The sequence below is a fragment of the Mirounga angustirostris genome, unplaced genomic scaffold, assembly GCF_029215605.1.
Source record: "Mirounga angustirostris isolate CCGP_5_RB_7025 unplaced genomic scaffold, mMirAng1.0.hap1 SCAF_9, whole genome shotgun sequence".
Lineage (NCBI taxonomy): Eukaryota > Metazoa > Chordata > Mammalia > Carnivora > Phocidae > Mirounga > Mirounga angustirostris.
Genome location: NW_026991717.1, coordinates 121,030,825 through 121,048,963, shown reverse-complemented (window position 1 = coordinate 121,048,963; position 18,139 = coordinate 121,030,825). Strand labels below are relative to the sequence as shown.

At 39.5% G+C, this 18,139-nt stretch overlaps 1 protein-coding gene across 1 annotated transcript in view; it reads right to left on the bottom strand.

Annotated features, from left to right (window-relative positions):
• NRXN3 (neurexin 3) overlaps nt 1-18,139 on the bottom strand; it is a 1,531,407-nt gene that overhangs the window by 890,256 nt on the left and 623,012 nt on the right. The gene's annotated exons all lie outside the window — the stretch shown is intronic.

Here is an 18,139-nt window from a genome sequence, read left to right as displayed (position 1 = left end):
GGGACACTGGCAAGTTACTTGATCTCATTAAGCTTCATTCCTCATGTATATAAAGGAGATAATAGCAATACCCACAAAATAGCTAGTGAATAGTTTTAATGAGAATTAAACGTGACAATGCATGTAAAACAGTGTAATACTTTGCACATAAAACATTTAAACATAAAATACTTTATATATAAAACAGTTAATAAATGTTAAATGCTATACTGATCATATCACTTGGCCCTGAGAGATTTTAATCTCAGAAGCTAGGAATAGCATATTACTCCTGAGCATCCAACTGGTTCATACTTTCAAAGAGAAAGAAACTAAGTACACACATTCTTTCCTATCAGAAAGTTCTGAATTTTAGGATCTTAATATTAGTGTATGATTTTCAGTAGTACCTGGTCTCAAAGATGCCTCCTTTCCTAAAAGGAAAGGGGACAAATGGGTCACTTAACTGATGATGGGAGGGGCCAGAGTAAGAAAAGGAACACATCCGAAGTGACCCTGTATCTTTGCCCACAGTGTACAGACCTAAGTATGAAGAAAAGGAAAGCATTCTATACTTTCTCAAGAAAATCCAATGGTAAACAGATATTTATTGAACAATGATTGGGTATTGAAGCTATCCTTGTGCTTTGGGAGATGACATGGGTAGGATGAGATCACAGTGCCCAAATAAGCTTATGATTTCATTGTGGGGTAAGTACTAATATCAACAAATAACTTAAAGTGGTAGACAGAGAAGTGCAATAAAACGTGTGTGTGTGTGTGTGTCAGGCTTGGGGGGAGATCTAGTGAGAAGTATTCTATTGTCTTCTTTCTGGCATCAACTTCAACCTGGCTCAAGGAGCTCAACCATATGAGGCTTCTATCAGGTAGATGTAGGTAAACTATGGACTTCCCATGCTTCTTCAAAATGGAAAATCTTCAGAGCCACATCATGGATGGGCAAAAAGAGGTGGCTTAACATTTTTATCAGCTTTTTGGTTTCCTTTACTCTTTATTCCAGACCTATATAAGCCAGATTTGATCTTTTGGATCATCTACACCTGTGAAAAAAGTAGGAAAAGATAAAGATTTCTAAAAAAGCACCGATGAATGAAACACTGACTATGTGGAATTGCAAACTCTGAAGACCTTATTTAATAGAGAGAAAATAAGCTTACATATTTGACTTTCACTTTCCCCTGGGAAAAAACACTTCAAATGCACTGGCTAAGGAGTCCTGCGGAGGAGAATAAAGGCTCAATCAGAAGCTAACAAAAAAAGTCCTCCAGAGACCTAAGTCAATCAAGAATTTAAATGTATATAAACCAGATATGAAATACAAAGATTGAATGTCAGAATGAGGGAGAGTAGAATTCCCAAGTGGTTAAAGAATTTATAAGCCCCAAATTAAAGATGACCCTGTTCCCTATTAGTTTCACTCAAGTCCTACTGGCCTCAAGTTTGTACATGTTCTAATAAAGGGAAACACTGAGGTCCCTACTCCCTAGACAACCCTCATCTCTGCCTTTCTCTTCAGAAGGGAAGGGCGTCAACTGCACTGGGGAAGGTAGAGTGTGATTCCAACATTTAGCCAACCAGGCTGAAAACCCACCCCCACACACATTCCCTACATCTACTGCCCCTCTCCTCTCCATCTCCACTCCCAACCCAGGGAAATACTTCCGTGTCAGAGCTCCAGGTCCAGATGGCAGGGTGAAGATAGTCACTAAAGTTTAAATTCCTCTATAGGTGTCAGGGTCACAGTCAGAGGCTGCCCTGCCATTGATATCTGCTCAACAACTGCCTCAGCTCAGACTTCACCAGCACCACTGACCTGTCACAAGCCTTCTGCAGATGAACGTCCCATCTGCCTGAAGCAGAGAGAAGTGGACCCAGGGAATATACTCTTCACCACCAGAGGAAGTCCACCTGCAAGCTAGTTTTCTGGTTTATTTTCAGAAACCTTCCTTCATAAGCTTCTCTTCTTTTTATAGTGTTCTACCTCCTATCTGCAGAAGCCCAAACCATCCGCCGCCCCCACCAAAAAAGGCTGAGTAGGAGAAACTAACTCAGAATCTTGGATCAGTGTATTGCCTAAGAGTTTGATTCTGTTTGTCTGGCCTCAAGGACCTCCACTATACTTTCCCTTTTCCACCTTCCATCTATCCTTCTCCACGGACTTCCAACCAAGGGAACTTTTAGTTTAATTCTTGGTTCTATTCCTTACTAGTTGTAAGCATTGAACAGAATATCTAACGTCTACACATCTCAAAGACCTCATGGGAAAAGAGCAAGAGGACTGCATATCTCACAGGGTTGTTGAAGATTAAATGAGCTAACGTATAGAATCAAAAAAGCAAGCAAAGGACTCTAACATTGTAGGTGCTCAAAAAATGTTAATTTAATTTATTCATTGTTGGCATCCCAAACATAACTGTTAGATTGAATTGGACTAAATCCACCTCCCGTTGAAATGCAGCCCATTCTGGGGAGGAAGCTAGCAGATGTTTTTGTTGATTAATTGACATGTTGCAGAGAATTTTGTGAAATGAAGAAAAGTAAAGCTAGGAGAGGGAGCTAAAGTCACTTGCAGAGACTACCTCCAGTAGAATAAGGTCCACGAAATGATGACTAACTCAGTGGAAGCAAAGCATGTTTGACAAGGCTGAAGCATGTGTTAGGGAAACTCAGGACAGGATGAGTGCCACTAAAAATTAGAAGGGCCAAATATGGCTGATGACAGCTGCCAAGGATATATGACAACAAGGAAATAGCAACAGAACATGTAATCAAAGGATGCTTGGCCTTGGCTAAGTGGATTATTCCAACAGGTATAATTAAAGGCTGCCATATGGACTGCAGTGTAGATAGTTAGAAATCTGACCATGATTTCAGAGGTGTCAAAAGGAATCTATTGCCAAACAAATACCTCTCTCATTTGCAGCCTAAATGCTGAAATTATACTCTTAGACTGTCTCCCTGCTGCAATGCTTTAAGAATATTAATAATGTATTATTTATTATGAAACAGTTTATTAGATCAGACTTTTACATGGGGAGCAATGGGGAATACACAAGGACCTGGGGTACTAGGGAGACAAGAGGTAAGGGTAGAAGTCGGGGTAGTGACAAAGCAAAGAAACAGATTGTAGGCTGGAATGATAAATTGCTTGTCTCATTATTAGGAGTTTCCTTGGGAAATGTATATTGCCAAAATTCTAGAGAGTTGAGTCAATCCTCAAACATGGACCAATAGCGGCTGTGCATTTACATGTAAAGTTACACATGTTTTATAATATAACACTTAAACAATGACTGTTATAATTGCCAACAAATGCTGATCAATTACTGTACACTTGGCCCTTTACAAAATCTGTGTTATATACACTACGCCATTTATTCTTCACTAGTGCCCTATGAGGGAGATGTGTTTCCATTCCTATTTTATATCTGAGAAAACTCAGGTCTGAACAGATTAGATAACTTCCCTGTAAAATGGCAGAGCCAGGACTGTACTCCACCTCCATTTGACTACGGAGTCTGGGATTTTAATCACCATAACTGGACAGATGTTATGACAAAGGAAAGCAAACGCAGACACACATGAACCCGAGATTCAGGCCTCTACAACGTTACAGACCACAGAATGAGAAGGTGGGTTCTTACAGAACCGCAGACTTCTCTCCCAGCAGGATGGTAACAAGAAAAGTGCTTTCAGACACGTGGCTTATCACCAGAACTTTTACACTCGAAGATAAACTATCAATATGGGCATTTAGGCCCACACTGTTACAACAGCAAGCTAATTTATATAATCATTGTTAATTATAAAACCAACATATGTTAAATAACAATACAACAGCAACAAGGATAATAAACTATCATCCAGCCTTACTGGTTCAGAGTATTGGCATATTAACAATGATAAATGTGTAAGCAAAGAGGTATAAATCTGGGTGCAGAGACTCTTGAATATCAACTAGAAGGAGGTAAAACAATCACATACTCTGCTTTTGCCAGATACCATTTCATGTATTCACTATAATAGTCCATCATCTGCTCTGAGGCGATGAAGTTGTCTAAGTTCCTATGCCTGCCTTCTTTCTTTCAGTTGCACCGAGCTGGAAAAATAATTTAATTTCAAGGTATTAAACAGGAATCTAGTCTTTGGTATCTTCCCACAAAACAAAGAAAGGAATTATGGTTTATTACTCTACCCATTTTTAAATGCCCCCAAAACTCCCATTTCCCCCCCAATAACCAAAATTCTTACCACTTCGCAGCCTCGAAGATGATTTTATAGTGAATATCTATGCACCAAAATGATAGGAGATTTAAAATAAAATTCTGCCTCCAACCTCTTGTTGATACTAATCCTGTAAAGTTGTCTAAGAAACATTCCGAATTCTGATTCTGCTAAGGGCTAACATTTGTTCCTCATGTTTCCTTCCATTTGGAGAGAACTTCCATCCAAGTAACAGTCCTGGCCTCTCTCCCCAACTCGATTCAGATCGTTGACTTAGAAGATTGGTAGAACCTGGGAGGACAGAGTCTCGTTGATGCCAACTCACCTACAGGAAGCATACTTTCTGCCTTGATCCTACTTGGAAGTTTCATAAGGACAGACTCCCAAAGAAGGAACTAGAGTTTAAGTTTGCCTAATTCCCAAGCACAGTATTAACAAGACTGCTTAGCTGTAAGATCTAAGCCTCAGTCTATATATAACACAGCCCTTATAAGTGATGGACTCAAGCACTGGTGTCCAAAGACTGTACTGCCTTGCAAGAGCCAAAGGTTTGGATCTCTGCCCAACTCCAAATTCAATGGTGTCACACTGGTGACTTGAATTTGACCAAGGTGAGAGTACTTGCACCAGATATCCATAAATACTAAAATTCAGCTCCCTCCTCCCCAAAATGTTAAACATTTACCAGTACGTCAGCAAATGGAAGACATATCCTGATCTCCATCCATTTAACTCCTGTGTTTATCTCAACTGATAATGAACCCAAAAGGGGACACCATTTATTAAAATGTCCCAATCCCCAATAATTTCTAAAGGATTTCCTACTTCCCAGTCATCAGGGAAACAAAAGGTTTTTAAGAAGGGTATCCGTCTAGTTCTATACGTCCCAGCTCAAAAAGAGAATAAATACAAAACCCTGAAGAATGGTCAAACTGTAAAGCAAAATAAAATCTACAACCACTTAATAACTCTTCTGGAAATTGTTCATAAAACTCGTTTCCTCGAATTAAGTAAAATAGGAGGCTCAGTTGGTTAAGCGACTGCCTTCGGCTCAGGTCACGATCCTGGAGTCCCAGGATCGAGTTCCGCATCGGGCTCCCTGCTCAGCAGGGAGTCTGCTTCTCCCTCTGACCCTCCCCCCTCTCATGCTCTCTCTATCTCATTCTCTCTCTCAAATAAATAAAATCTTTAAAAAAAAAAAGAAAAGAAAAAAAATAAGTAAAATAGGAGAATGCTAGTTTTCTTTACTTCCTCTCATTGGAGGAATATTCCTCCTGTAATATTGTATGCCACTTTTTAACTTTAATGTGTAGCTTCCTTTTTCATAAAAGGTTTGTTCACCCCTGAAAAATCTGAAGCTGCAATTGTAGGAGATTCTACACAGCAGTGATAGCATTAAGTCACATGATCTAAATTATAGAGTATCTCCTCCACCTGCAATTCTGATGGCTTCCCTGCTCAGTCTCCCACAGGGCTATAATCAGAAAATTTCATCACTTTATTTATAAAAAAACATGTAACACTTCAATTAAAACAGCTGTAAGGAAACAGCCGCTGATATTAATAATAATATTCTAAAGCAACTCTAAAAGAAACGCTAGATTAAAATGGATACAGGTAGATACCTAATTTTTATCTTTCTTATTTAACCTTTTATTAAAAGAATACACCAAATCTCGATCTGTATGCAAATGTACTAGGTGGGGTTGGCCGTCTGAGGCTATACTTGAAATCGCTACAGACTCCATCAGACACAGTGTCTTGGAGAGAATACTAAACTGGTCAACAACCAAGCTATTAGCCTAGCTTCGTCACTGAGAGACTATATACAGCCTTGGCTGAGTTTTGTAACTGTGCTAGGCTGGTCGTCTCATCTTTAAAATTAGTCTCTGAGGTTTCCAGGCCCTCTCTGTTCTGGAAAAACAGAAGTCCCTCTCTCTCTATCTAAGGTCTCAGTGGTGGTCCACCACCTCTGTCTTAGCTACAGGCACATTAATGTAACCTGCCACACATTGTTTCAGTTAATTAAAGGGAAGTCATTACATTTTGCCTTTTAGACCTTTCTGAGCTCCAAGTTCGACCTCCCTTCTCCGCATGTGGCTTATAAAAAGTATAGTGCTGTGCTACAGGGCATTATTGGGCCTGTTCTCCCCTAAACCTTTGCTGTCAACATTTCTTCCCCACCCTTTACTTCTCGAATAATTAGAATGGGGTGTAATGCACTTAAAGTCTGTGTTCCCTGAAGCCTCCACCCCCTTTCACACTTGGGACGAGATCTTTGTTCAATTTTCTTAGAGCAACTTTGAAGAGCTGACATATTGGCTCTAGCACCTCTGTCTCTCTCCACCCCCTGCCCCCCAATTCCACTCTTTCCCTTGACGAGCCGGAGAGGAACAGCTTGAGATAGTCGTTTCAATTATAGGCTGCATTAATTAAAGTGGTGGTATTTTTTTTTTTACATAGAACAGAACATTTTGAACCAAATTTAAACATGTTTTTGTTTTTTTTTTTTTTTAACATAGAATGTAAACTGGTGACACTACAATCCTCACATCTCGGTTAGGTTTCTGAGGGTCATCATGGATTTTTTTAGTGACAAAATCTCTGGGTTGGAGGGCCCCTGGGTACTGCCTCATCAATTACCCATCTGATTTATAAACCTCTATAATTTGTCTGCCAACAGATCCTTCAGCTTCTGATTGTGCATGCCATGCAGTTGGAAACTCATCACCAGAGTGAGAGGCAGCTTTGGGACAACTCGGACTTTCCTTGTACTCAACTTCTATATCTTGGATCTAGACAATGTTTGCATATCTCGGAGTCTAAAGATACATTCTATGCTTATCCTAGCTTAACAGATGGGGGGAAATGGGCACAGAGAGACTCTGTAACTTGCCTAAAGACTCATATAAGTGTCAGACCTGGATTTGAACCTAGACTCACCCCTGAAGTCCAGAGACTATACTGTCTCTAGCTCCATGATGAATACTGAAAATGCTCCCTTGATTTAATTTATATTAAACTACTTTAAATATTTATGTATTTCATTTCTTATTCATTTGCCAAGTTTTCTCTGTATATCATTACCACTAACTCTCTACTCTTGCTTGCTACTGACTTCAAAAACAAAGCCATTCTTGGGGGCGCCTGGGTGGCTCAGTCGTTAAGCGTCTGCCTTCGGCTCAGTTCGTGATTCCGGGTCCTGGGATCAAGCCCCGCATTGGGTTCCCTGCTCGGCGGGAAGCCTGCTTCTCCCTCTCCCACTCCCACTGCTTGTATTCCTTCTCTCGCTGTGTCTTTCTCTGTCAAATAAATAAATAAAATCTTAAAAAAAAAAAAAAAAAGCCATTCTTGCTCCCTTGGCCTGTATAACAAGAATATTCATCTCCATTTTCTTCATTTATTCTAATGCTACCCACCCTTCAAGGCCTGGCTTAAGGTCACTACCTTCAGAGACTCCTCCTAGTTACTCACATCAGCAAGGAGGGAGTCTCCCTTCTCCAACTTCCTTTTGCCAACAGAAATAAATACCTTACTCCTCTTGCCAAATAATTATTTTTAATATCTAGATTCTCAGTTTGACTGTAATCTCACCTACAAAGTAACTGACAGCCTGAGTTTTTTATTAGGCCTCTAGCAAGAGTTTAATAAATAGTTGAACAACTTCAGAAGATGATCCCTAATAACTTACAGACTCTTCCCTTTTCTTTACTTTTAAAATGTTTTGGGGTGACGGATCCATCCATAACCTCACCTGTAATCTGGAATAAGTAAATTATTCTGAAACTCACCCAACTAATACTGACATTTCTTTGTCTACTTCTTAGGAGGGCCTGTAACTATCTCCCTGACTTAGTGGATGCACTTCTGCATGCCGACCACCAGAGGGCCGGCTTTCCTTTCTTTCCAAAATATCCGGCACCTGAACAAGAGCCTTAGGAAATCCGGAAAATCTACTTCGCCAAAAAGCTTCTTTGATGACAACCCTTCATCCATCCATCCATCCATCCATCCATGCCACAACATGACGCACCCAACATTATCCTAGTCTTCAGACAGGAGAAGACACCCAGACACACTCCCATCTTAAGTCTATTTACTAAATCAATAGGAATCCAGGGGTAAGAAGGGATGGGAGTATGGGGGATAGTAAACCAGTAGTGCAAACCAAAACCCACATTTTCCCCTTCCACATTCAGCATGACACCTTCATATTGCAGTAGGACTAAGCACTGGGAAAGTCCTCAAATTCACTTAGCCAGAGAGGCTGGGGATGGAATTCTATTAATATCCCTTATTCACTGCAACGACCCAAATATCTTGAGAACTAGATTTCCTTTCCCATGTAAAAAGACAGCCTACCATAGTTCTTTCCTAAATCCTCTGACAGTTTTACAAGTAGGGTGGTGATTGACCTTTCTTTCTTTGAAAAAGTGTATATAAATGTGCCTATTCATAGAAATCTGACAGAGCTGACACCTGGTTCTCCAAAAATGTAGCTTCACTGTAACCATATTCCACTGACATTTATAGAATATGATTATTTTTGATAGTGGGGAACAAAGGAGGGAGAGTAATCAGAATTGTAAAGCACACCTTTGATCCAAAATTTCCCCACTATGAAGTGAATCACTATTTTCGGGATGAACATTCTACCCAAATGCAGAGTATCATCCTTCGCTCTCTTCCTGTGAAGAGATGTCTTTGCCTTTCCCTAGTGAACCTCATACCTATTCCTCCATGATCTTTAGTTTACTAGACATTCCTTCCTCTTCTCCCAGACCCACTGATACTCCTGTCCAGATAGCCACACAAAGCTAATGGTCCTCTGAGAAATGACAAAGTGCTTTTTGAACAGTACACAGGCCTGCTCTCTTAAGTTCTGGGGAAAGGCTATCAAATTCTGGGCAAGATGCAATTCAAGTAAAATTTGACATGCTAAAAGTTAATGACTTTATTATGCTTCATGGTTTATAATTCAGTCATAAGCTATGCCAGGTTGGGCACATTTTTTTTCAGACAGTTAAGAATTAGGACTAAAGGCTGTCAGCTTTACTGGGTCAGTAAAGGGTGGGTCATTAACTGGAGGGTCATTAACTGGAAATGTGTTGTTTAAACAAGATACACTCAAGGGGGAAAAGGCTCTCATACAGAGTTTCATTTGCCACGAACCTCTTCACACCTACCTTTTGAGCAGAGGTGAGAGATGAAGAGAAGGAAGGTGTGCTGAAAGAAAGTGATCGCCTTACCTACTTCTCAGCTGCCCTCAGCATCGATGACGTGGCAACCTGTGCACTGTGTGGATTCAACTTACAACATCAGAAATGAAGTAACTGTTTATCAACAGCACATAAATTCATTTCCACATGCAGGAGTCTTCATAACATGCTATGAACTTGAGACCAGAAAGGTGAGAAGAGACTAGGCACAGTAGTTCGGGGAGGCAAACCTAGAAAAGGAGGGATTAAGCAAGGACAGAAAACAGTGCAGGGATGGTGAAGGAGAGGCTGGGGAGGTGGACCACAAAAGTCTAAGAGTAGCAAGGGAGTCTTTGAAAATTAACGAAACTCATGTTATTTACTTCCCCTGACCATAAGTGCTTTTGTCTTCACTATGACATGTTCAAAGGACGCTATCCAGGACCTGAGGTCCCCTCAGGGTTGTTGGGAGTCTCAACCCTTGTGTTTAATGACACATCAGAGAACCCAGGTTAGGAGATAGGTAAGATAAATGAATTCATGGAAGGATTGCAGCTTATAACCACCTGTTTATGAGCAAAACCGAGTCATAGAAGCAGCTGTAAGCAGAAAACACAGCAACATTATTTTGTCCTTTTGACATACATTATGGTATTTAAATCCCATAACAGCAGCAGAGATTGTAAAGAACTGATTGTAATTGTCATAATTAACCATATGCACTTCTCCACTACATTGTACAGCTTTGCTACTGGCAGACCTGATCAGGTATAAAAGAAAACAGAGCTTGTGAAATCCCAGGAGATGGAGGAAATGACCCTTATCCGATTCTTCTCATTCTAATTTACTGTGGGTAGAGGCAAGATAATTCCCCAGCCATTTAAAATTTGGAAAACATTCTTAGAGAGGACACAACTGGCATCTAAAATCATATTAGCTTCGTTTTTTGTGTGTGGTTTTTTTTTTCTTTTTTAACATTTTGGATGAGATTTGGAAAGGGGTTGTAAAAGAATGGAAACGATGAGCAGATAGGATGTTCATGAGTACTAAAGCAGATGTTCTTGTAGTCATTTCTTGGAAGATGTGAAATGGCTGTAAGAAAGAAAGCAGTCATGTCTTAAAGAAATAAACTTACCTGGAAACTCTGAAGACCTCTAAAGGGTTGGCTGAGTGAAAACAATCCCTCAGTTACTTATATGTGTGTGTGTGTGCACACACGAGTGTAAATACACACACACACCCAATATGCTCATACTCTCCTGGAGAGTCTAGCCTTAATATCTTTATTATTTTCCTTTTAACAACCCAAAGTAACCCTGAAAATTAAGATACAAAATAATAATTTTTTTTTAGATGGAAGAAGGGAGATAGGGTAGTGACAGAATTGAGCTGTAGAGGGTAAGTTTTTAAATTTAGGAGTTCATATTCGGAAGTATATAGGTTCACAGAATGTTAGAGCTGGGAGACGCCTAGCTAGCAACATATCCCATCCCTCTGCCTCCTGCCTACTCTGTCACCTTGATTTTATAGTTCACTGAATGGAATATACTGCATATTCATGGTTAACATTCTTCCCATAAGCAAGAAGAAGGAGCAGAAGCCAGTGGGGGCAAAAGTTGAAAATGAAACAAGAAGATACACAAAAAGTGTGACTCTGCAAAATTTAAAATGATCAACTATAACGATTTACAGGGGAACACATTAAAATATTAAATTAAAAAAAAAATCCTAAAAGAGAGCACAGGCAGTAATTTCTCTGACATTGGCCAAAGCAACATTTATCTAGATATGTCTCCTGAGGTAAGTAAAACAAATACAAAAATAGACTATTGGGACTAATCAAAATAAAAAGCCTCGGTACAGCAAAGGAAACAACCAACAAAACTAAAAGACAACCTATTGAACGGGAGAAGATATTCGCAAAGACATATCCGATAATGGGTTAGTATCCAAAATATATAAAGAACTGATACAACTTAACACCAAAAAAACAAATAATCCAATTAAAAATAGGCAGTAGACATGAAAAGACACTTTTTCCAAGGAAGACATACAGATGGCCAACAAACACATGACAAAGATGCTCAACATCACTCATCATCAGAGAAATGCAAATCAAAACCACAATGAGATGTCACCTCACTCCTGTCAGAACAGCTAAAATCAACAACACAAGAAACAACGGGTGTTGGCGAGGATATAGAGAAAATGGATGTGGAATCATCTTGCACTGTTGGTGGGAAGGCAAACTGGTGTAGTCACTAAGGAAAACAGTATGGAGGTTCCACAAAAAATTAAAAATAGAATTATCATATGATCCAGTAATTCCACTATTGGGTGGGCATTCATCCAAAGAAGACAAAAACACTAATTCAAAAAGATATATGTACCATTATGCTTACTGCAGCATTATTTACAATAGCCAAATTATGGAAGCAGCCCAAGTGTCCATCAATAGATGCATGGATAAAGAAGATGCAACACACACACACACACACACACACACACACACACACACCATGGAATGTTACTCGGCCATAAAAAAGAATGAAATCTTGCCATTTGCAGCAACATGGGTGCATCTACGGAGTATAATGCTAAGGGAAATAAGTCAGAAAAAGACAAATACCATATGATTTCATTCATACATGGAATTTAACAAAACAAATGAACAAAGTAAAAAAAATAGGCAAAGCAGTAAAATGGACTCTTAACTATAGAGAACAAATTGCTGGTTACCAGTGGGGAGGTGAGTAGGGAGATGGGTGAAATAAGTGATGGGGATTAAGAGTACATTCATTGTGATGAGCACTGAGTAATGTATAGAATTACTGAATCACTACATTGTACACCTGAAATTAATATGACATTGTATGTTAACTATACTGAAATTAAAATAAAAAATAATTCCAAGATAAGAAAAAGCCTAAATTTTGAAAAACACCTTGACTTTAATTATGCTATTCATATCTGTGAATGTTGGCAATACCTCTTGAGTTACTTCTAATTCAGAGTTATTCCAAATCACAAACAACTCAATAAAATCTACACCATGTATTACCACAAAACTTGGATATTATATTGGTAGTAATATCTTTTTGATGAGTGTTTTTATTTCCAGAGATAAAAATTACAGTTCAGTTAAGAAAGAGTCTGGAATATGGGTCTTGAAGTACATAACTCAAAGAAGAATTCTATAAAACATAGATGATAAATTCTCTACTGCCCTTAATTTCATTCAGCAAAGAAGATTGTTGCAACAGATTTTTTTTGCAGCCTTGTGGCACCAAGACATCCCTGGTTCATTACTCCAGCTATCACTCATTATTATTTAAAGAATTTAGTGTTACATAGTAATATGTTAACAAAAGATGCTAGTAGGTAGGAAGCAGCAGAAAGCAGACAGAAAGAAATTATTAGTAAATGAGGCATGGCCAACATATAATGGTTATCTGAATATAAAACCGCTTTGTGGCTGCTCTATGTATAATAGTGAACAAAATATAAAACCATCTTGTGGTTGCTCAATAATATTTCTTCAACCAAATCATAAATCTTTAACAAATTCTTGGCCAAATATAGGTCAGCCTTACCTTTTCCTTTCAAGTAAAGTAAATTTTAAAATCTGTTCTACCCTCTGAGTGCCTAGAACTATGGCAACTAATTCTGCTAAGAACTGAGTTGGGTAACGTCATATATATTTTAGCTCCTTTATTTCTCATTATAACTCTGTAAATTGGGCATTGTTATTCTCACTTTGCAGGTGAGACACCTGAATTTCAGAGAGATAGGATAATATGCCCAGTTGTGAACTGTTAGTCAAAAAACAAGGACTGGAACCCAGGTATAGTGGATTGAGTGGCCATCCCTGAAAAGATGTCCGCATCCTAATCCCCACAACTTGTAAATATCAACTTACATGACACAAGAGTAATACTTTATATTTTTAAAAATGCTATTAAGTGGGCGCCTGGGTGGCTCAGATGGTTAAGCGTCTGCCTTCGGCTCAGGTCATGATCCCAGGACCCTGGGATCGAGTCCCACATCAGGCTCCCTGCTCCTTGGGAACCTGCTTCTCCCTCTGCCTCTCTCTCTCTCTCTGTCTCTCATGAATAAATAAATAAAATCTTAAAAAAAAATGCTATTAAGTTACACATCTTGAAAGGATTTTATCCTGGGTTAGCCAGGTGAGCGCTAAATGCAATTATATGTATCCTTTTACATTAGACACAAAGTGTCGAGAAGGCCACATGAAGACGGAGGCAGAGACTGCGGTTGATGCAGCCACAAGCCAACAGATGCTGACAGCCACCAGAAGCTGGAAGAGACAAGGAAGGGAACCTCCCCTACAGCCTCTGGAGGGAGCACAACCTTGTCAGCACCTGACTTCAGATTTCTGGCCCCCAGAACTGTGAAAGAATAAATAGGTGTTGTTGTAAGCCACCCAGTTCATGGTAATTTGCATGGCAGCCACAGGAAACTGATACAGTAGGTCTCCTGGAATCCTTTCTGCAACACCATTCAGGTTCCTGACCTGAGATCACCAGACTGCAGAACTCAGAACATGATACTCTAGACTCTCCTTAGGTCAATACAAACTTGGGATCAGCCCCAACAGACTTAAAATCTAGGTTCTTCAGACTGTATATGAATTAGTATTCTTGATATTTGATTCAAAATGTTTTTCAATTAGTTCTAAAGAAAACCTACAAGAGCACAAGCTCCTAATTTCATGGGAGTGTCTCCCTTCTTTACTGAGGTGAATGGGATTACTCAAGAAGAGAAAGAAAATAAATGAAATATTCCTTCACTTGCTGCTTTCATTGACTCAGTTTTGATGCTGAAGAAGCCAATTCTGCCACTGATCTTTCTACATGCTTAGTATTAAATGTGTAGAAGTGACGGTAGATTTGGCCTAAAAAGATTTTAAGATTCTTTCTAGCTCTAAGAATCTCTATAATTATGTTTCTGTTTCTCAATAAATATTTGTTGAATGAATAAAGGAATAAATCAATGCATGAATATGTTGCTATGCATGGAGCCAAGATAATCAAGCCCCATTGTATCTCAATAACAAATATTTAAACCAAAAAGAATGAACGTCTTACCAAAATATGGCTCTCCAGGACAATGACCTGAACAGATTATAAATGATCAGATTAAAGGAAATTAACAAGTCGCTCTATGGTAATAATACAACTGAACTCCCTGGAATGAATTCTTACAGGAGGCTCATGAAATTTTAGGTATAATGCAGGAAAAAAAAAATCTGAAAAGTGAAATCTGAAGGAAAATTTTGATTACCAACACAAAGGATAAAGAAATCATGGTTGTACGTTATGTCATATAATATTCTAAGTACTCTGCAGCATGAAATTATTTAATGCTCCCTACAAACCTAGGAGGTAGAGCTTATCATTATCCCCATTCAACAGGTGAGAGAAGAGATTATAAAACTCATTGCAATCACAGAGCTAGCAAGCAATGGAGTAATTAAGAACCATAGACTAGCTAGGGCAGCACTCCTCATCAAAGCACTGGTGACAGAGATAAGTAGGGTAGAACAGCTGAAGAAGAACCTGGAGTCTGAACATGAAATCCACAAGTTCACTGACTTATTCATTCACTCTAAAGACATATCTGTGTAAATAAGACATGCCAGGCATTTTGCTAGGGACTGGAGATACAGTGTAAAACAAAGAACTAATAAAAATGTTCTGAAACAAAAGGGAGAGATTTAATGGACAAAAAGGAGAAAACTAAAACAACTGAAAAAAAGTGATTTGGGGAAACATAAATGCATTTTTTTTAAAGTGTCTAAGTTTTCTTTAAAAATCCTTCAACTATAAGCCTTTCCTAACAGTACTTTAGTGGGCATGTTTACAAGATAGTCTCAGTTCTTGCAATCCAAGATGGCGCCACAAAGACATGAAAGAGCCTATGAAGTCCATTCTCAAGGAGTGCCAGTGACTCATGTGAAAGAAAGAATGATCTTATCAACAACAAAAACAAAAAAGCTATACAAAAAACTTCTGGAGAATAGTTTACACAAAGAAAGGGAACCCACTTGGTTCCAAAGACTAACAAAGCCAGAGATGGTTTCTAGCAAAGTAGAGACATGTCTTAGCCATTCTAAGTGACCAAGTCAGAAATCACTCTAGTCTATTCTTTCCAACCTACACAAAATGAGCCAAGAGACTTCAACTGCATAATAGGAATCTTGGAGAACTGGTCAGACTTGTAAGTTAGGACAAAGTGGCTTGAATCATAGCTCTGCTAAATACTAGCTGTGTGGCCTTGGGCAGGTTACTTAAAAACTCCTGGTTTTCATCTTATCATGTGGAAAATAGAGATAATAATAGAATTCACCTCACAGGTTGATAAATAATTAAATGTAATAATTTATGTGAACTGTTTAACAAGGTAAGTGTTCTATTACTTAAGTATAATAGTGTTACTATCATTCACTTGGTAGACTGATCAACTACTGTGGCTAGAATAATTATTAAATTTGATCAGAAGTCTCTTACTGTTTTACCAAAATTCTGGTTCTCCTCCTGCAAAGCAGATGGTAGGATTGCACTTCCGTCTCCCTTGGAGTTATGTACACCACGGGGCCTGCCTAGGCTAATGAGATATAAATGGAAGTAAAATATCACTTCTGGCATTTCAAGGCCTACCATGATTCTCCTTATCTCCTTGCTCCTTTCAGGGCAACCAGCAAACATTCCAGAGGATAAAGGGTCTATCAGCCTAGGTCCCTGAATAATGATGACACAAAAGCAGAGCCCCCTGACATTTTGTAATGGATATGAAGTGAGAAACCCCATTGTGTTAAGCTACTGAGGTATGGAGTTTTTATCACAGCACAACCTGACCTATCCTGACTAATACAACAGCCTCCCAGATATGTTCTGACATTTAACTTGTAAGTAATATAAATGCCTTAAGTCCACTTATATATTGATCCAATCTCTTGCTTTGGTTTTTGTTACCTTTATGCCCTTTTCAAGTGCTTATAAATCAAGGCTGTCTCACAGACTGAAATTTCCCCAGGACAAAGACTGTGACTTTGTAATACTCTTTATAGAACAGAACTTACAGCAACACTAAACAGCATCTGGCATTTAATAAATGCCTCCTTCACGATGGCAATGACAGTGAGGATCATAAAACCACCTGCGTGATAATCCCTTCATGTCGATCCCCACTTACTTCTCTCTACTCAGTAGCTCTCTTAGAAAAAAGACAGATATTTTGAAAACAACTGTCACTGAAGAAGGCATGTAGGTAGGCATGCTGCTCCCTAATGGTTTAAAAGGTATTCTGAGAATAGAGAAAACAAACCTATAAACCTGATATTCCTGAGCCTTGCATTAACGTTCTAGAATAAGTAACAAAAACTCAAATGTGTTCATGTTCTATAAAGGAAGCATAAAAACAATTAGTCTTTATACAAGTTTTCCTTATCGGAGCACTGGTGCGTGAAAACGCCGAGAGACAATTTGCACATCTCAGAGAGAAGTGGGAGCGGGCTGAGTGGTATCTGTACATGCAGAGGTAGGGGTCTCTCTTTATTCTTGCAGATCCTCTCTTCACTCCTGCTCCAGCCAGGCAAATTCGTGTCTATAGTGACAGGCTGGTCGGCCTACCTTGGACAGGGTGAAGTGGGGAAGAGAATGGTGGACAGGGAGGACGGTGCGCATGAGAGTGGGTGAGGCCATGTGCCCAGCTTGTAAGGACACTTTTCACTTGCATCCCTTTGCTGATTCAAAGAGTAGTCTGCACAGCCAGCCCTGAGTAGGAACACAGCCCTCCATGGAGTTTGCACCCACTGCCTGTCAGCACCTCCTTCACTCCAGATGGTGCTATGATCATTGGGGAAGGCTCAGGTGACCGGCAGAGACAGATGAGAAGCAGAAAAGGTGAGGAGGCTGAGAACTTGGCTTGATCAAGGTGAAAGGACATGAGCTCAGTTGCCCTTAAGATAAAAAGCAAACTGCATATCATGACTGACTATAGTCTGCACTACCTGACCTTCCCCCATGCCCCCTTCCAGCCCCATCTGCTGCCACTCTACTCATCATTCACTTTGCTTCAGCCACATTCATTTTGTGTTCTTTAAAGGTCCCTTGCACACCCCTCTCTCTTAGCCTACTTAACTCCTACCCATAATTCTAAGACCAGCTCAAATGCCACTTACTAAGGAAAACCTTCCTTGACATTCCACAGCCACCCCAGAACAGAACAGGGCCTCTGGCCACACACCTTTGCACACTGAAATTTCCCTTCATGGCACTTATCTAGTTAAGTTTTTAACTTTGCGCTAGTATGTTTATTTGTTTAGTATCTATCTCTACACGAACTAGTAAGCTGCATGAAGGAAGAGATGATGTCTACTCACCATCGAATCTCTAGCACCCACTACTATCCCTGACACACACACACACACACACAATGCTCACCAAATAGTCATTAAATGAATGAAGCCAAAGAAGGGTATGGAGCACAGTATGCCAATGAGCCTCATATCTTTTAGATAAAGCCACCTCCACCTCCACCTCCACCTCCTCCTCCTCCCCCTCCCCTCTACTGGCTGCTTCTCTAGGTAGCCTCTTCCCATGTCGATCTATCTGTCTACCTGTCTGTGGACAACTCTTGGCCAGAATCTCAGGTGAACAGCACATTAGATGAAAGCACCCATTGCAAAGGAGATG